This window comes from Pinus tabuliformis, chromosome J (assembly GCF_031772625.1).
Source record: "Pinus tabuliformis cultivar Carrire ecotype Pingquan chromosome J, CPIR1, whole genome shotgun sequence".
Taxonomy (NCBI): domain Eukaryota; kingdom Viridiplantae; phylum Streptophyta; class Pinopsida; order Pinales; family Pinaceae; genus Pinus; species Pinus tabuliformis.
Genome location: NC_142295.1, coordinates 307400076 through 307420496, shown reverse-complemented (window position 1 = coordinate 307420496; position 20421 = coordinate 307400076).

Genomic DNA, 20421 nt, shown 5'->3' with positions numbered 1-20421 from the left:
TGTAGTTTAATCAATCAGGGATGCAATTTCAGGAGTTATAAAGAGATCAAAATGTATGATGTCCATGTTCATACAGATAGTCATGGGTCCACCTATTGTCATTTATGGATGCATCTTTTGATCATTTGTAACACCCTCCTCATAGATCTATGTAAGTAACCAGCCAACCAGGGTAAACATGCGACAAGAGGCTACAATGATTGGATTTTACCTCCAATGTAACCTTAAGGAAGTGGAATCAATGGAACACATCAACCATCCTATCCACATCTGCAACAAAACCCTCACAAGCCATGTTAGCCACTCAAACATCTTGTCCCTAGGTTCCACTGATGTTCTGGACATCTTAAGCATCGGTTGCTCCCATGCTATAGAAAAGAGAGCATCCAAAAAGCCAAAGTCTCTTTCATAGGCTTGCTTGCCAATGACCAGAGACTAAATGTGCTAGTGCTATCCCAGCAATCTTGGGATTTGAGCCACTTTTTTAGGCCCAGAGCCCAAGTCACTACCCAGAATGGAATGATAACTCAGGAATAGGGAAAGAATGGGGAAACGATGATTTAAAATCAATAAGTTGAACAAGACCTTAATCAGACCCCTACTAGCCATGCCAGGCATTTTGTCAAACATATCATAAACATGTAACCTACATGTGTAAACAATAGAATTAAGTGTAGGGATCTCATACATATCTAAGAATCACTATGAACTTGTTGACACAGCTAGAACCACCAATATTTTAGTGGATCTCCTCGGTAAGAAGTCCCAACTAGACCTCAAACTGATTGGTGTAGGAGTCCTGAATGTGGGTCGTATGGTATCGCCTTGACCGTGGTTGTGCACAAAGGCAAGTAATATGTCCTTGTTGGTAGCAAGGGTGTGACATATGCAGTAAGCCAAGGAAGGTGCATGAACGGTTCTAACACATGGAAATTGGGGTGAGCACGCCCCTTGGAAACTTGTGATAGCACGCAGCTTGGAATGGAACACACGAGCGAAGATGCATCAAAAACTGGAAAGCAAGTTATATAACAATCCAAATTGATGGTTAAACCAATAACACATCTCAGTAAGATTCATACATAATTATACATAAAGAGTCCATACATGCATGCATAAGAAAACAATACATATATCACTAGATTAACCAAGATAGCTGAGATACAATAACAACATATGCATGAAACGTGATGGCTCTATTATATTAAGAAGTGAAAGTTCCAATCATACATTACAACCATGACCAACCACTAGTCCCAATAGCGAAACGTTACAGTCACTACCACCTGCTCCTCTAAAGAGATGTACTAGCTTTGCGTTGTGGAGAAGCCAAGGCTCGTTACAATACTCTCCAAGCTTTCTCTAAGATACTCCTATTAGAAGCTTGGCTGACCAAAAGCCTATACAATGAGTTATGAGGTACTATATATAGCAAAGGATGGGGTGACCCTTGACATTCCTCTTTATGACTGTTCATCTACCCTCATGACTCTTCAACTACTCTATGACTGTTACATTCAGCTATTGACACTTGAACTTCCACTTGACAAGACATTACATACAACATGTACCCATGTGAGGCAAAATAGGCTTTAGAAAGACATGCAAGACATCGCTATGACTCGGAAAACTGTGGGAATACCAACTCTTCAATATCCTCGTGATGGTCGATGGTGGTGAACTGGTGCCAAGCTCGGTAGTCCGCGATGGTGTCCGTGTACTCTATGGTAACATATTTCTAGAAATGAACTCTTCCCTCTATTGCATATCGGTACACTACTTTGGCTTCTCTGTCCAAATCGTTTGATAACATGCGCATCATTGTCTTGAGTGCGGTCAGACCAATGACATACTGATGCATAGTGGTTGGATTGATCACCAAGTTTGCGCTGGTGGCTATGCGCATCAACTCGTCAAAGTATGATTCTAGCTCCAGTTAGACTTGTTCCTTTGCCTTTGCCTTGGTGAGTGTCCCAATAGATGGGATCGCATGTGCATGCACAACAACATCCATGCTTCTGAAGACCCGTGCATGGTAAGCCTACAAACTAGTGATGAGTTGCGGGAGTTCTTCATAGTTTCAAATCTGACTCTGGATGCGTGCCTTAAACTCAACCGCTTTGGGCTTCATCATCTTGGGCAAGTGTAATGGGGATCCCTTGTACCTCATTGTCCATGTTTGCATGTATTCAACAAAAATATGCAAGTTTGACAAGATACGTGCTCTCCTAGCATAGCACTACTTCCAACAGTTGAGATGGACAACTGCCTTATGTACGGTACCAAATCTAGAATACAATGCTTGCATGATTGTCTCAAGGGACAATACTTCATCTAATATCACCTTCTTCAAATATTCTTGAGAGGATGCTGTAACCATTTCTCCTCCCTACGTGGCTGTCTGTAACTCCTTATCCATTCACTCATTCTCTACTATCAAGAAGCGAACACTCGAGCTAGTGGCTTGAACATATGCTCTAGTAGCATTGGCCAATGCTGCTGGATGCTTGCGCACGTCAAATATGATCACTCGTTCCTCAAACTTCATAGTAGATGTGTGGTCATCCAAAGTAGACACTCTCCATGATTACACAAATCTATGTTGTGACTCATCGAATGATATGTTGTGCATCTCTTCTTCTCGATTGTCTCTAAGGATCTCAATATCTCCTTCATCTCTCGGGACTTGCTCTGCTTTTGGATCTGGTGAAGCTGGTGAATTGACCTCTTATTGGTAAGGCATGAGGTCGATGTCTTGCTCTAATTCTGGCTACTACATCTCTGTATCCATCTGCTCAAGTACTCGTTCAATCTCTTGAGCGAAGTCTTGCTCCTGCGACTCCTCACCCTGTCTGCTTTGCACTAGTTGCTCTGATGAGTCTACTACCTGTAGGTGCAATTTCATCAATTTGTGCATGTTGTGCCCCATATTGTATCTATTCCTATTATGCTTGCTTCTCATGCCTGCACAACTCTTGTTTCTTCCAGATTTTCTCCTTCAACTCATGCAAATCCTTCACTATTTCCTCCATCCTCTATTTTTCTCTCTGCCTTTGCGCGGTTCTCTTGTCGTGTTGTTACGTCTTTGCCTCTATTACCAAAGCTGCTTTCTGCCCAAGTGGGTCTTCTCTAAACTTACAGCTTTTTTCTGCCTCTTCATTGTCAACAATCTTCCTCTTTCCATTTTCGTGCGCTAGTATGCTTACCTATGTTGATGTTTCTTCACTAACCATTCCACAGCAATGTCGACTGGTTCATTGGGCCTGGAGAAGCTATGACAATATCTCCATGTGTCTTCCTCTTCACAATGACATGCCTTGTGAATCCACGGAAACTATACTCTCACGTAGTGATCCTTCACACAATAATGTGGGTCATATGTATTGAAGCTTCAGGTGCCAAAATTAAATTTCTTGAACTCTCCCCTCTCGACATTTGCATGATTAAGATTCTGTATCTCGTACAACCCGATCCACAACGAAAGAGTGGGCCAAGGTGCCTTCTTCTTTCGATGCAGCCTAGCTAATTGTCCTATCGAGATGTGGTATGACACTTCTTGCATGACGAGCTTATTCGTGGAAAACTTTGGCAAAACATGTGGAGGCTTTTCCATGGTGTACATCCGTATGAAGGTGCCAAACGGTGAGGCATACCAATCCACTATATCAATCGGTCCCTGCATTGATGCCTTCGACATGCAAGGTGGATCTTTTAGGCCCCTATACTACTAGTGTAACCCCTTATTGTTATTAGTACAACCCACTTATTATATTGATGTACCCATGTAGTGCCCATATTGTTACTATTGTGCCCCATAGAAGCCCACTATTGTTATTATTGTGCCCTTACATTATTATTGTTATGTCGGCTCTGATTATGTTATGACCCCTTAAACTCCTATATATAGAAAGGAGGTCTTTTCATTTGTATCATCGAAGAATTGTTCATTTATGTAATGTAAAGGAGGTTTCCCCCTCGAAGAGGCTAAATTCTAAAGCGTTGATCTATCTTTTCTATCTTTTCTTAAGCTGGTTTCATAACATTTGGTATCAGAGCTTTGGATTCTAGGGTTTCGCTGATCCAAATAGGTCATCGTGGAATTTTCGCTATAACTTTTTTCTGCGATGTTTCAAAAGTTGTAAAAAAAACCCGTTTGAGAAGACATCACACTAAATCTCGGGTCTGAATTTTAGAACTTTTTGTGCTATATTTGTGGAGATATGATCTGAGGAAGTTGGTCTTCTTGCAAGCTCCTGAATTACATTCCAAACAAGTGACTTGGGGAAAATTGTCATAACTTTCTTTCTGAGCATTGGATTGAAATTTCGTAAGAAGGTACAGAAAGAGGACGGACTGTAGTTTCTTGTATATATTTTTTTAGAGCCAAAGGTTGAAACAGTGACTCGTGGCACGTCATACAAGTTTGCTCTACTGAACTAGTCTATAAGCAGGTCACTGTGGGAGATTTTGCATAACGCTTCCTTGGAGAAACCAATTTGGATCAGACTAGTGGCATTGAAAAGAGGACATAAAAGGCTACTACAAGCCACAATTTTAGAACTTAAAGATATGAAGGTACAGAGTTACAGTCGTTTCAAGATCGAGCTCCTAAAATCAAGAAAAAGCGAGATGAGGAAGTTTGATGGCAAGGATCCGGTAAATTGGATACTACAGATGGAGAAATATTTCGATCTACATGAGGTGCAACTGTTACAAAAGGTATGTATTGCATCTTCATATTTAGAACCGGATCAATTTTTATGGTATGAAAGGCTTTGTTCTTGTAAAAAACTTGTTACGTGGTAAATTTTCACGGAGGAAATGATAGCACATTATGAGGATACAAAGAGCAACACCTTCTTTAGAGCAACACCACAACAATTGGAAAGAGTAAAAGGGCTTTGTGACATAGTGGAAAGAAAAATTATGGAAACCAGGAAGCATACCCCTCACAGCTATAAAGATGGAAGTGTTGTTTCTCCTAGCCTTCCACAACCTACAAGGGTTACACCACAAAAATTGGAAGAAAAAAAGAGAAAAAGGGCTTTGTTACAATCGTGATAGCAAATGCATTAAAGGTCATAAGTGTGTTGAGAAGAAATTATTTTACATAGAATATGAAGAGGAGGAAGAAAAGGATCAAGAAATATCAAAAGAAGAAGTTATGCGCCAAGACCCCACCCCAAAGAAAGAAGAAATGAATCAGACAATATCTTGTAAAGCATTGGCAAGAATTACCACTTCTCAAACTCTCAAGATAGAAGGACATATCAAGAAGAAAAAGGTGCAAGAAGTGAAAGATCACATCGAGAAAGAAGAAATGAATCTAACCATATCTTTTAATTCATTGGTCGAAATTACCACTCCTCAAACTATCAAGATAGAAGGACATATCAAGAAGAAAAATGTTGAAGAAGTGAAAGATCACATCGAGCATCAAGAAATGAATCCGACCATATCTTGTAAAGGATTGGAAGAAATTACCACTCCTCAAACTCTAGAGATAGAAGGACATATCAAGAAGAAAAAGGTTCAAGCAGTGAAAGATCACATCGAGCATCAACAACAAGTTCTCCAACTTTTAAATGAAAACGCCACTTCGGTGCAAAATCAAATGAAACAAAAGGTAGATCAAAATTGTAGTGAAAAATTTTTTGATGTAGGTGATTGGGTATTTTTACTGCTACATCTCAAGCAAGATATTTATGAGAAGGAAATGTTGGCAATACTACATGCACTTAAAAAATGGCGACCTTACCGAATGGGAAGACTCTTCAAAGATGAGGATGTGGAAGCATTGTTTTGTGCTATTTCTATTATCCAACCAGATTGGATAAACGAAGCAAGGGATGAATGGAAGAAGGATGAAGAAATATGGCCACTTATTCAAAAGTTGCAAAAGATCCCAATTCAAACAATATTGCCAGAAATTGAAGAGGAAGGAAAAATCATATTGGAACTTGGAGCAGTCACAGAAACAAGAACTCGACAGCTACAAAATCGATCAATTTCAGAGTATCTCATCAAGTGGAATAACTTACCCGCTGAAAATTCCACATGGGAGGATAAGAATTTTATACAGAAGCATCAAGAATTACTCAAGCATTGAGGACAACGCTTTTTGAAGGAGAGGGGCATGTTAGGCCCCTATAATACTAGTGTAACGCCTTATTGTTATTAGTACAACCCACTTATTATATTGATATACCCATGTAGTGCCCATATTGTTACTATTGTGCCCCATAGAAGCCCACTATTGTTATTATTGTGCCCTTACATTATTATTGTTATGTCGGCTCTGATTATGTTATGACGCCTTAGACTCCTATATATAGAAAGGAGGTATTTTCGTTTGTATCATCGAAGAATTGTTCATTTATGTAATGTAAAGGAGGTTTCCCCCTCGAAGAGGCTAAATTCTAAGGCATTGATCTATCTTTTCTATATTTTCTCGAGTTGGTTTCATAACAGGATCCTGCTCAAATATCATCTTGTACACTATGGTGACAAAATGGTCTAACAATTGTGTGATGACCCCATGGAATCTGCATTCGGAAAACAGTTTACAATAAGTGTTGACAGAGGTTTCTGTTGATGTCCATGCCCACTTCAAGCCTGAGAACTGCTGATGGGAACATATTGCATCCAAGATGTAATCGAACATGTTGATTTTTTCTTGCTGACCTTTGGGTGGCTGTCGAGCTCCTGTTACCTATTCCTTCATCTTGTGAGTGAACATGTCAGACAAGTTGCATGCTTTGCCTTCACTGGCATGTTGGTCCAACGCGATCACCCAACCCTGTGGGAAGATCTCCATTCTCTCTTGGCCATACAAGCGACATGAAAAGATGACCAAGTATTGATACGCCTTCCACAGTATCTTCATCTTGTAAATCTAGTTGTGTTTCATCCTGAGTTTGGCTGGCTCCTTCACCCAGTTTTTCAAGATATCCCTGGAGTTGGCATTGCTAGTGGGTATGCTGAAGGGTGTCTCGATGGTGATCATTGGCTTCAAAAAATGGTACATCTAATGATGATCCTGTGCACTAAAGGTAGAAATCCCTATCTTGTAGACACTACTTAACACCATCATCTCGGGATTAGTGTGCGAGATGATCGAATGTATCATGTCTGCGAATGGGAACGCGAGATACCTGCATTGAATCCAGTACAAGCCAGACTTGTGAATGTTCACATAGACTTTGCGGTCTTCAAGATCTTCCCCAAATGTGCCTTAGTATGTAGCATTGACCTCTTGCCTTTTCATCTTGATGTATTTGTCTACGATCATGTTGGTGTCTTTGTAAATCGGCAAACTCATAGACACTCACTCAACTTCTTTTCTAGATGCACTTCCGTCAGTGTCCTTTGACCCTGCTCTCTTGGAGGCCATTGATATTGAACTATTGAGAGATAGATGAACACCTACTATATCTAGAAACATGGAAATATGCATGGAAATAAATCTCTCAGTTAAAACTAAAGGAAACTTGAGGACTGACATGCAACATATCGGGGGAACTACTGGTAAGGATTGCGCAATTTTCACTGGGAGGCTGGGAGACTAACTATCGGAACTACACAAAAGGCAGTATGGACTGTTGGGAGGCTAGTTGACTACTGGGATTGTGCAATGCACAACCTAGACTGGCATGCTGGGTGTTGATATTGCGTAATGCATAATTTTAGCTGGAAAGTGATGCAAGCCCACAGACTGCATTGCACAATGTTTTGGGCCAGCAGACACAACCTCTTAGAATTGCACAAAACAAGACTCGAGGACACTGTCTAGCTAGATTTGTGCATCTTCTAGGAGGAAGGGAGAGCCTTCCCTCTCAGAATTAAGTAATGTTGTCCAGGTAAGGCAGAGTACGGGCCAAGATTGCCCAGACTTGCTGACGGGCAAGTGAAAGCATATGAAGATGTGAATGCATGGTGATATTGAGTGTAAGTAGGAGTGAATGATCATGCATGAAAATAATGAATGCAAGATTCAGAAAATGGAACAACATGCATGTGTGTGAAACGAGTCGCCGAATTCGCAACTGTTCGTGTAAAACAATGTCATACATGCAATAGTAGTGAGATGAAAACAAAAACTGAAACAATGCTTGTATAGGCTAACATGCATGCAAATGACAGCAAACATTCACAGAAATCAAGCAGACAACACTCACACAAGCCAAAACACAAAAAGTAACAGAAATGTTGCAAAAGATAAGTAAAGCGGACTTACCTAGAAATAGTTGAGTTGGATGTGTCAAAGACTCCTGGATGTGATGTGGGATGTTAGAGCTCTAAGATCAATGTGAAGAATGAGCTCTGAAGTGTTGAATAAATAAGTTTGAGGCTCATGATGCGCATGCCACAAATCTAGGAAAAAGTGACACTTGGAGGAAAGTTTCTAAAACAATCTTTGCATGTAACCTCCAGCTGCTAAAAATAGATACCTAAAATCTAGGGATTCTTTTTGCATGTTTCTTTTTTCTATTTCGGTAAAAATAATCCCATGCATGCAAGTCAAATTTTCTGGGTCCCAGGTGGAACTGATCAACTTCAAGGCACATACAACAACCTGCTTGACTGAGAGGGATTTTTGCACAATTTCTGGGTGGAGTTGAGCTGGTCGTCCAAAGGGATTGCGCAATTTCTAGGTTGATCTACATTGTTGGGCTAGATTGCACAATTTTATTTAGGAAGGTTGGTTGATTGAATTGTGCAATTTCTATGCCTAGTAGGCTAGCCAACATATTTGTTCAATTTATGGAGGGAAGGATGGTTCCCCTCCAAAATTGCAATTTTCTGAGGGAGTTACTCATCCAACAGCTGGCCCAAGTCCAGAGTGGCAGCCTCTGAGGGGAGTGAAGCAAGCTATCATGCACAGGTTGTAAAGCTACTAAAAAACTAATGAAGCTTATCTACTTGATAGTGCAATACATGCTGCTAAGGATGGTTGGTAGAGAGGCTCCAAAACAAAGCTAAGGAAAATTTTTGGAGGGTGGTTGTAGCTGCTACAACAGAACCATTATTCCCTCATGTCATTTGTTACATTATCATCTATTAAGCCATAGATGCATTATCCATTCATTTACAAGTAAAAATGTGCTGAGATCCATACATAGTTAATGTCATAAAACACACATATAACCAACATAATAACAACAAAAATCCTCATGAAAGTACATACATATAGACCACATATAATCCATCAAAATTCTCACATAAATTCAAGGATAAATAACCTTTCATTAATGATGCAAAAACCAAACATGAGATGGGACTTCCATGTTCCACCAAGGCATACAAAGGCTAAACCACCTTACCCTCATCAATAGAAACCAGGCTTTACCGTAATCCATCCCGGATCACTAGGTGATGACGCTAATCAATAGGTAAATTATATGGACCTTAATGCCACTCTCCCGCTTCTTAAAATCAATTTTTCTCACATTTCTTTACATTTTTTGTTATATTTGCTTGGTGAGAATGGTAAAGATGAGATGTTATGTCATGTGGCCTAATGTGCATTAATTGCAGGATTTGGAGAAATTTTGGCTAGTTTAAGTGTAGGAACTCGAAGTAGACAAGAAATAGGGATTTTAGGAGATTTGATCTCCCTCCTTAACTCCTCACTCACTTGAATATTCCTCCACCAAATCTCATCAGCTCGGAGTTACAGGTAGCCAAGCTACCAAGGTCATTAGAAGCCAAGCCAGTGATAGTTGATCTCGATTTGGGAACCAAACCTCCCTAAATTTAAGAAAGTTGTTCATAGCTTTATTTGTATAAATAAGAAGGCCTAGAGCCTCATTAGGATTCGGCTTTTTTTGTTGTAGCCAAGAGGTATTTTCGAGCTACGACATTGTGACTGATAACTCTTATGCATTTTTGATATTTTAATGAAAATGACAGCATTCCCTTGATCCAGCAATGAGTTGATTCAGAGGGCTAAAGCTCTTGGGTTAGGGCCCAACCCTAGCAGTAGAGGTTCCTCTTTTTGTACATATATGATTAGATTACATTCATAGTTAGTTGTTGAAGTGATTTTGGTTTTCTTTAATCTGCAAGTATTTGGATGATTACTTAGTTTGCTTCCAATTGTGGATAGATAGATCAGTGGTACAGTAGTGACAGGAAACACTTCAGAAAATCTTGTGATAGTGGCCTTTGGCTCATCTCCCTTATGGGATCATGGGTTGAGGGTTCCATTCATACAACCCAAAAACAGATTTATTGTGTGATCACTGCATAACTTAGGACTTCTTGTCGAATAGATCACTATCTCTAAATTCCTTAGAAGTATGTGCAATTGTCATTTTGATCTCTTGATTTTTCTATGGTTTAGAAGCACTTCCATTCATAAACTTAGCCATTATCTATTAATAACTTTGCTTTTCCTACATTCAACTTATATTTTCCATGTATAAATGAAGTTATGCATAAATGAAGAAAAGAGGGTATGTTTTTGCAGGAGCTTATGATCTACAGGGAGACCTCATCTCATTTGCCTCATCCAAATCTTCTCCACCTACGTTGCCAAAGTCCACCAAGCCCTAATCTGAATTCTTGTTTTGTAAGAAAAGTGGACATTTTCCTTGAGCAAGTCCAACCATCTTGAAGCCTTGGATTGAGCCTTAGGTAGTGTTCACCTCCTCTATGACTTATTTCCCCATCAGACGCCTTTTCCCACACTTCATTCCACCTTTCCTACTTCCTTATAAGCTTTTAGCCTGTTTCACGTAGTAAAACATGACATCCTATAGTACTGCAGGAAACCCTGTAGCAACCTGTTTTAAGCTTGAATTGAGTAGAAATGGTCATCTGAGCTTAGGTTAGGCCTCCACTTGGCTTCCATACCCTTGAATCCATTCTAGACCTGTTATCCCATACATCTCTCCCCTGCAAAAGAACAAATTGGTTAAATTAGCATTTTCATTCATAAAACTAAAAATCAAAAAGGATTTTTCTACAATTTCTAAGTTAGCACATGCATGCAACAATCACAATAGTTCTTAGATAAAATTCCATGCTCAGTTAGTCCAGATAACTAGATGTTATATACAAGGTTAAGTTAGGTCTGTTTTGCAAGAAAAATGTGTATATTCTTAGATAGATTATTTCATGCCAATTTATAGCACTTTCCAATTCAGCACTTTCATTCCCTAAGTAGGCAGCTTTTCCTTTCTGCATTAAGAATAATTATCCCTTTGCCATTTTCTAGTCAGACTCCTTTTAGTCAATAGAAGACTAGTTTGAAAAACCCTAGTGGTTTATTGTTGAGAATGCAACAAAATGATGGAGCTTAGTGGAAAGGAGTCGCCTTCACTAAGTGGGCCCACAGGCTATTTTTGGCGCAAAGTCTATTTTTAGACTATGTCTATTTTTAGACATATGGATCATGGTCTATGAGTTGCAGGATGCTATTTGTGGATGATTCATCATGTTGGTAAAAATAGATGGACTTCTATTTTTAGACATATGGGCGGTTTCTATTTTTAGACTGCCAAGCTAAAAATAGAACAATCGAATATTATTAGCTCATAATAATATTTGGACTATAAACATTATCTTATTCTCTTTGAGCACTTCAGTTTGAGCTACGAATGTGGCACATGCAGCTGTCAAAAGGAAATATGCTTTTCTTATGGGTCAGTTGAGCTATTACATGGTGGACTTCAGTTAGAACTCAAGTGATTGAGTTTGGTGGAGTTGATTGAGGAGTTGATGGAGTTGTGTTCAGTTTGACTTGGTTGAACTAGTTGTATTTAGTTTAACTACAAATACACTAGTGATGAGTGATGTGAATTAATTTTTAATTAATTCACTAATTATTAACTCCTAAAGCAACCAAATTATACATCAGTTAACACAGTGCATGGACAGTTCAGTGGAGACAGGTGTTAGAGGTTGAGATTGCTATCAGTTGTGACTATATTTCTGCATGAGATTTGCACATGCATTGATGGAGATTGCCAATGAGGATTGTGCAATAAAATCCAAGTAAAAATGAGCTTGGAATGTAATCATACTCACTTTGGATTGCGCAGTAGAGGCAGGCAGACAACAGAGGAGATTTGAACCTGTGACTTGATTCAAATCGGAGCTAGTTTGCGTGTAACAAGTGGAGATAGTATTGAGTACTTTAGAGGAGTATTGTACTATGTATTGTTACATGTTCTCTATCATTATAATATAAAGATAGTGTGGAGTTTTCAGCTGTATGCTTTCCCCGGGTTACATACTATGTTAATGTGCGCATGCGATTGATGTTTCATTGTTTTTAATTCTGAAAAATTGATGACCAACGTAGAGGAGGTTATGTATTATGCATGCATTCCGCAATAGTGTATAATCAGGATAATCTCTATGAATAAGTGTCATATTATTCAAAATTTCTACATGGTATCAGAGCAAACTTGATCATCAGATCTATTATTCAGAAAGTGTTTACATTTTATTTCTTTAGGTAGAGTCTGTAATAGGGCCAGGTAGCCTCTGGATTCATCCTTCTTTTGGAAGGTGAGATATCCGATAAAAGTCCATACAGCCAATCTCTGTACGAGAAATACTTTGTTCTCATGAATTTTAGATCAGAAGCGGTTGAGTTTTGAGCTAGTGGAATTCGAATTTGCAACAATGTTTTCTTGGTGTCAAAGTTGAAATGTATTTCAACGGATTGCAGTTGGAGTATGCCCTTGAGGGCAACTCAAACTATATTGCATGGAAGGACAGGATGGAGGCAGTGTTAGATGATAATGGGTTGATGGATTTCATAGATGCAAATGTCCCAAAACCTACTAATGCTGCTCATGTCGGTGATTGGCAAAAGAAGAGAGCAAAGTGTCGAAGGATTATGTTGGAGGGCGTGAGGGATCACATTGTGTCGAGCCTGCATGGAAAGGCTTCTCCATATTTGATGTGGAAAATGCTGACAGAATTATTCCAAAGAAAGAGCGACCAGAGGAAGTTGGAACTCAAGGATAAACTCAGAAACATTAGGTGTGAGAATGGAGACAGTATGCCCCAGTATCTCACGAAGTTCACCCAATGCCGGGATGAGCTAGGAAGTGTGGGGGTAACTATTGAGGATGAGGATATGGTGAGTCTAGCACTCCTTGACCTTCCTAAGAGTTGGCATAGCTACCAGGACTCAGTGAATGGAAGGGATAAATTGCCAGGATGGGAGAGACTTTGGTCGGATCTTGTGCAAGAGGAGATTAGACGGTGCACCAGAGACAGTTCTTCATCTATGCATGATGACAAGAATTGTGCCTTAGTGAGTAAGGTGAAGAAGGGGAAGGGGAAGGTTTCTCTTTTCGAATCCAGTTCTTCCAATGATGGGAAGAAGGTTGACAAGTTGAAGGTGTGATGCTTTTGTTGTCATGAGTTGGGCCATTATGCTGCTAATTGCCCAAAGAAGAAATCCAAGAAGGGATCCGGGGAAGGATCTGAAGGTGAGGCACTTGCTTCATAGTTCGAGTTGGATTTCACACTCTTCACATGCATGGTTTCATCCATGGTGGGAAGTGGTTGGTTTCTTGACAGTGGAGCTTCTTTCCACATGACCGGTGACAAAAGTTTGTTCAGTACTTTGGAGGAGAAAGATCTCTAGATACTCATAGGGATGGGTAATGATGAGAAGTATAGTGTCTCAGGTGTAGGCATGGTTATTTTTCAGAGGGAGCATGGAGATCGCCTTACCTTGACTGATGTCAAGTATGTACCAGGACTGAAGAGAAACTTGGTGTCATTCGCGATGCTGGAAGACAGAGACTATGATGTAGTCTTCAGTAAGGGAAAGGTTTTCCTTAGACACATCATCACTAGACAGGTGAAGCAGATTGGTTCATGGGTCAAGAACCTGTATGCTCTTAAGGTTCAAGATGCATGCAAATCCTTGAGCAGCAAGGCAACTGATGGAGACTTGGTGGTTGAGAGGGAGCGTATATTACCTCTCAACATACAGAGCCATAAGAAGTCTCAGACGATTGTGGAGGAGCCACGATTCGTGCAGTAGCTTCAGGAGGTTGTGGAGCAGCCATAACAAGGGAAGCTGAGAGGAGATAGAGTAGAGACATCTACTCATGCAGAGACCTCTAGTAGGGGGAAACTTCAAGCCAGGTGGGCTGAGGGATCGCATGCATCCATACCTCCAAGTAGGAGGTGGGGTGATGTGGATTGATTGTCCTAAGGAGGAGGGGCAGGATCCTTGAGGTACCCAACCTCTTGGATGAGACCTTGCTACGGGAGCCCCGATGTGGAGTAGCAGGAACTGACTGATTGGGTAGAGACAGATGCCGATGGAGCGGAAAAGAGAGCGACAATGAAGGGAATCCCAAGACAGCACATAGCATGCAGGCTACAACAATGTGAGAGGCACAAGGGTTTTTCATTGTGCTAGGTGGCACAGAGAGGTGTGCAATTGTGCGAGATGCATGGAGATGTTGCAGTAGCGCAGATGTCAGAGAGGGAGCACTTGTCAGCAGCAAGTAGAGCTTCAACATCAAAGTATGTTCCTAGCCCAACAGAGTGGTCAGTTGGTAGTGTTTTTGTTCCAAGTGTTGTTGGAGCAAAGTGGACCGGGCATATGTGTTGCATGCAGAATATTCCAGAGTTACAGGATTGGGTTTGAGAGGAAGCCTTTCTTGTTGAGAGGGAGTGTTGAAAAGTGTGCAACAAGAAATGCTTGTTGAGAATGCAACAAGATGATGGAGCTTATTGGAAAGGAGTCACCTTCACTAAGTGGTCCTGCAGGCAAGTTTTGGCGCAAAGTCTATTTTTAGACTATGTCTATTTTTAGACATATGGATCATGGTCTATGAGTTGCAGTTTGATGTTTATGGATGATTGGTCATGTTGGGAAAAATAGATGGGCTTCTATTTTTGGATCACAGCAGGAGTGGTCAGAGTCTATTTTTAGACTGCTAGTCCAAAATAGAAAAGTCAAATATTATTGTCTCATAATAATATTTAGACTATAAACTTTATCTTATCCTCTTGGAGCACTTCAGTTTGAGCTACAAATGTGGCACATGCAGTTGTCAAAAGGAAATATACTTTCTTTGTGGGTTAGTTGAGCTATTGCATGCAGGACATCAGTTAGAACTCATGTCGTTGAGTTCTGTGGAGTTGGATGAGCAGTTAATGGAGTTGTGTTCAGTTTGACTTAGTTGAACTAGTTGTATTTAGTCTAACTGGCCAATAGACTAAGTGATGAGTTGTGTGAATTAGTTATTAATTAATTCACTAATTATTAACTCATAATGCAACTGAAGAATACATCAGTTAACTCATTGCATGTACAGTTCAGTGGAGACAGGTGTTAGAGGTTGAGATTGCTATCAGTTTTGACTATAGTTGTGCATGAGACTTTGCACAATCAAAGGATTGAGTATGCCCATGAGAATTGCATATGCCCAATGATATAGCCTGTGCTCACGTGATTTCCAATGTGAGTGATTTTCCAAGGTAAATAGAACTTGGAATGAGTTTGGATTCATTCATTCTCTTACAGGATTGTGCAGTGGAGGTAAGCAAGCAGCGGAGGAGATTTGGAGATCAGATCTGAGCTAGTTTGTGTGTAATAGGTGGAGATAGTGCTGGATACTTGTGAGGAGTATTGTACTATGTAATATTACATGTTCTCAATCATTAATATATAGATAGTGTGGGGTTTTCAGCTGTAATATTTCCCTGGGATACATACTGTGTTAATGTGTGCATGCGATTGATGTTTCATTGTTTTTGATGCTACTAAATTGATGATTAGCGTAGAGCAGGTTATGTATTATGCATGTATTTTGCAATAGTGATAATCGGGATAATATTTGTGAATAAGTGTCATATTATTCAAAATTTCTACAGACGATTCTTGCTCTCTCAGCGCAGATGGGGTGGCACATTCATCAGATGGATGTGAAGACTGAGTTCCTCAACGGAGACATTGAGGAGGAGGTGTACATAAAGCAGCCCGAAGGTTTCGAGATCTTCAGTAGTGAGTTGCATGTGTGCAGGCTCAAGAGAGCATTGTATGGGTTGAAACAAGCACCACGTGCTTGGTACACACGGATAGATAGTTATTTCACCGAACTTGGATTCTCCAAGAGTGAGGCAGATCCTAACCTATACCAGATTGTGGTGGAGGGTAAGTTGCTTATCATTATACTTTATGTAGATGATTTGATTCTGATAGGTGATGAGTTGTTGATACTTTCATGCAAGGATGATCTTGCTAGGGAGTTTGAGATGAAGGACTTGGGCCTCCTTCATTATTTCCTGGGATTGGAAATTTGGCAGCACAGTGATGGACTATTTGTTTCTCAGGTTAAGTATGCTCAGGAGATGCTGGAGAAGTTTGACATGCATGGCTGCAAGCCTGATGATAGTCCTCTTCCTGGAGGTTGGAGGAAGGAGGATGCTACTTCAGCGGAGGTAGTGGACGCCACTGTTTATCGATAGTTGGTGGGGTCGCTTATGTATCTGGTCAATACATGACCCGATATATGCTATGTTGTTAACCAGCTTTCACAAGCTATGGTTAAGCCAACCATGCTCTTCTGGAAGGCAGGAAAGCATGTATTGCGTTATCTCAGAGGCACATCGAGATATGGATTTTTGTACAGACAGGAGGATGGGGTGAAGCTATGTGGCTTCATGGATGCAGAATGGGCAGGGAGCCCAACGGACAGAAAGAGCAAATCTGGAGGGATCTTCAGTATCGAGTCGACAACAGTTTCTTGGTACAGCAGGAAGCAGAGATCCGTGGCACTCAGTTTAGCAGAGGCCGAGTATATGGTAGAAAGTTTGGCTGCATGCGAGGCTATATGGATGAGGAAGATCCTGGTCGGGTTGTTCGATTCATGCTTGGAGCCTACTGTGATTTATTGTGATAACCAGAGTTGCATTAAACTCTAGGCTAATCTAGTATTTCATGATATATCTAAGCACATTGACATCAGGTACCATCATACTAGAGATTGTGTGCAGCGGAGAATCATGTTACTTTCATACATTCCAACGGATGATCAGGATGCTGATATCTTGACGAAGGCGCTCACCAGGAGAAAATTCGAATACCACTGAGGTAGGATGGGGTTGCAAATAATCCATATCTTGTTGAGAGGGAGTGTTGAGAATGCAAAAATATGATGGAGCTTAGTGGAAAGGAGTCGCCTTCACTAAGTGGGCCTGCAGGCTATTTTTGGCGCAAAGTCTATTTTTAGACTATGTCTATTTTTAGACATATGGATCATGGTCTATGAGTTATAGGATGTTATTTGTGGATGATTGGTCATGTTGGTAAAAATAGATGGACTTCTACTTCTATTTTAGACATATGGGCGGTTTCTATTTTTAGACTGCCAGGCTAAAAATAGAACAGTCGAATATTATTAGCTCATAATAATATTTGGACTATAAACATTATCTTATCCTCTTGGAGCACTTCAGTTTGAGCTACAGATGTGGCACATGCAGCTGTCAGAAGGAAATATGCTTTTCTTATGGGTCAGTTGAGCTATTGCATGGTGGACTCAGTTAGAACTCAAGTGAATGAGTTTGGTGGAGTTGATTGAGGAGTTGATGGAGTTGTGTTCAGTTTGACTTGGTTGAACTAGTTGTATTTAGTTTAACTGAAAATACACTAGTGATGAGTGATGTGAATCAATTGTTAATTAATTCACTAATTATTAATTCATAAAGAAACTAAAGAATACATCAGTTAACTCAGTGCATGGATAGTTCAGTGGAGGCAGGTGTTAGATGTTGAGATTGCTATCAGTTGTGACTATAGTTGTGCATGAGATTTTCACATGCATTGATGGAGATTGCCAATGAGGATTGCGCAGTACATTCCAAGTAAAACGAGCTTGGAATGTAATCATACTCACTTTGGATTACGCAGTAGAGGCAGACAGACAACAGGGTAGATTTGAACCTGTGACTTGATTCAGATCAGAGCTAGTTTTCATGTAACAGGTGGAGATAGTACTGAGTACTTGAGAGGAGTATTTTACTATGTATTGTTAAATGTTCTCTATCATTATAATATACATATAGTGTGGGGTTTTCAGTTGTATGCTTTCCCCAGGTTACATACTATTTTAATGTGCACATGCGATTGATGTTTCATTATTTTTAGTTCTGCAAAATTGATGATCAACGTAGAGGAGGTTATGTATTATGCATGCATTCCAAAATAGTGTATAATCAAGATAATCTCTGTGAATAAGTGTCATATTATTCAAAGTTTCTTCATTTATCACCCCAGTTGAAAAGTGACAAGAGTATACCATTGCACCTATTGTGTATACAACATTGTCACCTCCAAGTTTGTACAAACCCAGGTTGATGAAGTAAACTTGGTAGCCCTAGGAGTTTCAATATCCTTACTGCAATACTGGAGCTCATCACTTTTTGGCGTCATTGTCGGGGAGGTGTCTAAGTAGATGTGATTTTTGCTTTATTTTTTTCTTCCATTAACCAAATACTTGCAATCTTTGCTTTCTTTCCAATTCTGCAAGTAGTTCCATTCAGCAAATAGTTGCAATCTTCGCTTTCTTTCCACTTTTTCAAGTAGTTCCATCCAACAAACAGTTGCAATCTTTGCTTTATTTTCAATGCTGCAAGTAGTTCCATTCATAAAATAGTTACAATCTTTGCTTTCTTTCCAATTCTGTAAGTAGTTACATTCAACAAATAGTTGCAAATATTTGCTTTCTTTCCATTCTACAAGTAATTCTGAAAAGAAACCCTGGAAAAAAAATTTCCTTTAATGCCTCGTAGGAGTAGAGACAACTTAGGAAAAAAATTCCAAATACCCCCACTGCATCTAACATCTAACCTTCCCTCCTCTTCAGTGGCTATGAGATAGAGGACCTATTAAGCGAACAACCAGAGATTTTTGAAGAGCTTATTGGGGAAGAAGAAGAGACCATTCCAAGAACTACACCATGGCTGAAAATAGAAATGGGATTGAAGATAGAGAAAGAGTTGAAAATAAACCTGAGGGTGCTTTTCCCATTAGAGAAACTAATGGAGATGCTAGGATCAACAACATATGTCTTGTCTAACTTACAAGAACCTCTCCCACTTCCAAGGCTTAAATATTCCCAAGTATTTATGATTAACCAATGCAGAATTAAATATGTGCTTGAAAATAAGGTGTATTCTTATGGTTATTTTAACTGTTTATGTGCTTTAAAATCTGTTGTTTGTGCTGATATGTAAATACATGTAACAGTGCAACAATGCAGCAATTAATAAACACATAGGACAGTAATTTAATATGGAGTTCACCCAAAACTCATGGGCTACATCTCCTCGAGCTCTAGTCAACTCAACTAGGCTCTCTGAGATTATGGTCTAAGTTCTTTTTACAAGCTCTTGGCTCAACTCCATTGCTTTACACATAAACAATGGGTTTAGACACCATTTTATTGTTGGCTCTTGAAGCTCTCAGCTCTCACTCTGTCTCTTGACTCTGGCTTTGGCTCTTGGCTCTTGGCTCTGGCTCTTCGGCTCTAGCTTTGGCTCTGGCTCTTCGACTCTGGCTTCTTTGGCTCTCTGCAGCTCCCTGGCTTTTCACTTGACCTCCAAGTGACTCCCTCGGCTACTCTGCGCAGTAGCTTTCTATCTCTCTCTACTCTTTGCCTTCAGCATTCATCTCCCTCTCAATTGAGCTCTTTGGGCTCATTTGAGGCATTTTCCGAACTTTTCGGCTTCCCCAGCCATTTCCCTGCATTCAATCATCTCTATGTGCCTCTTCGGCTTCCTTGCTCCTTGTCTGTTCGACTGGCCATCTGGCTCTGTGGCTCTGTGTCTTCTAAATGCATCATTACCTATCAAAACACCTGCTGTAGCGTGGCATGATGATCAGGAGCGGTTATAGAAGGAATCGGGGCCGTTTAATGGCAAAATTTTGAAAAACTGAGAAAATTGCCTTACATAGAGATTTCCAGAAAATACACTATCGGACGCGTATTCCAGATGTGAAATTGCATTCAATCGCCCCTAAATCCCTATCGGGTCCACCATTAGGCACCATATCGCATCGCATTAGTGTATTGGGAAAAATCCCAAATACACAGGAAAACCTTCAAAAACCCAACAAAATCCTTTTTATCGGATTTGAAAATGTATCGCATCCACCCTATAATCATTTCAGGTCCACCTTTGGCTACAGTCGCAATCTCCACCATTGATCTGTGGGATCTCTGATCCAATGGTCCATGTCTAGTCAATTTAACGTCTTAAATTTCTCTACATAAATTATCAATCCGGGTGTCGTAAACTGATGAAGTGTGGTGCACCATATGTGCTTAGTTCACCTTTTTCTTACTTCGTTGTTTTATAGTTTTTTTTTTGTTCTTGTTGATCTCCTAGAGTCTCTAATGTAAATGGAAATCCTATTCTAAGGTCTTA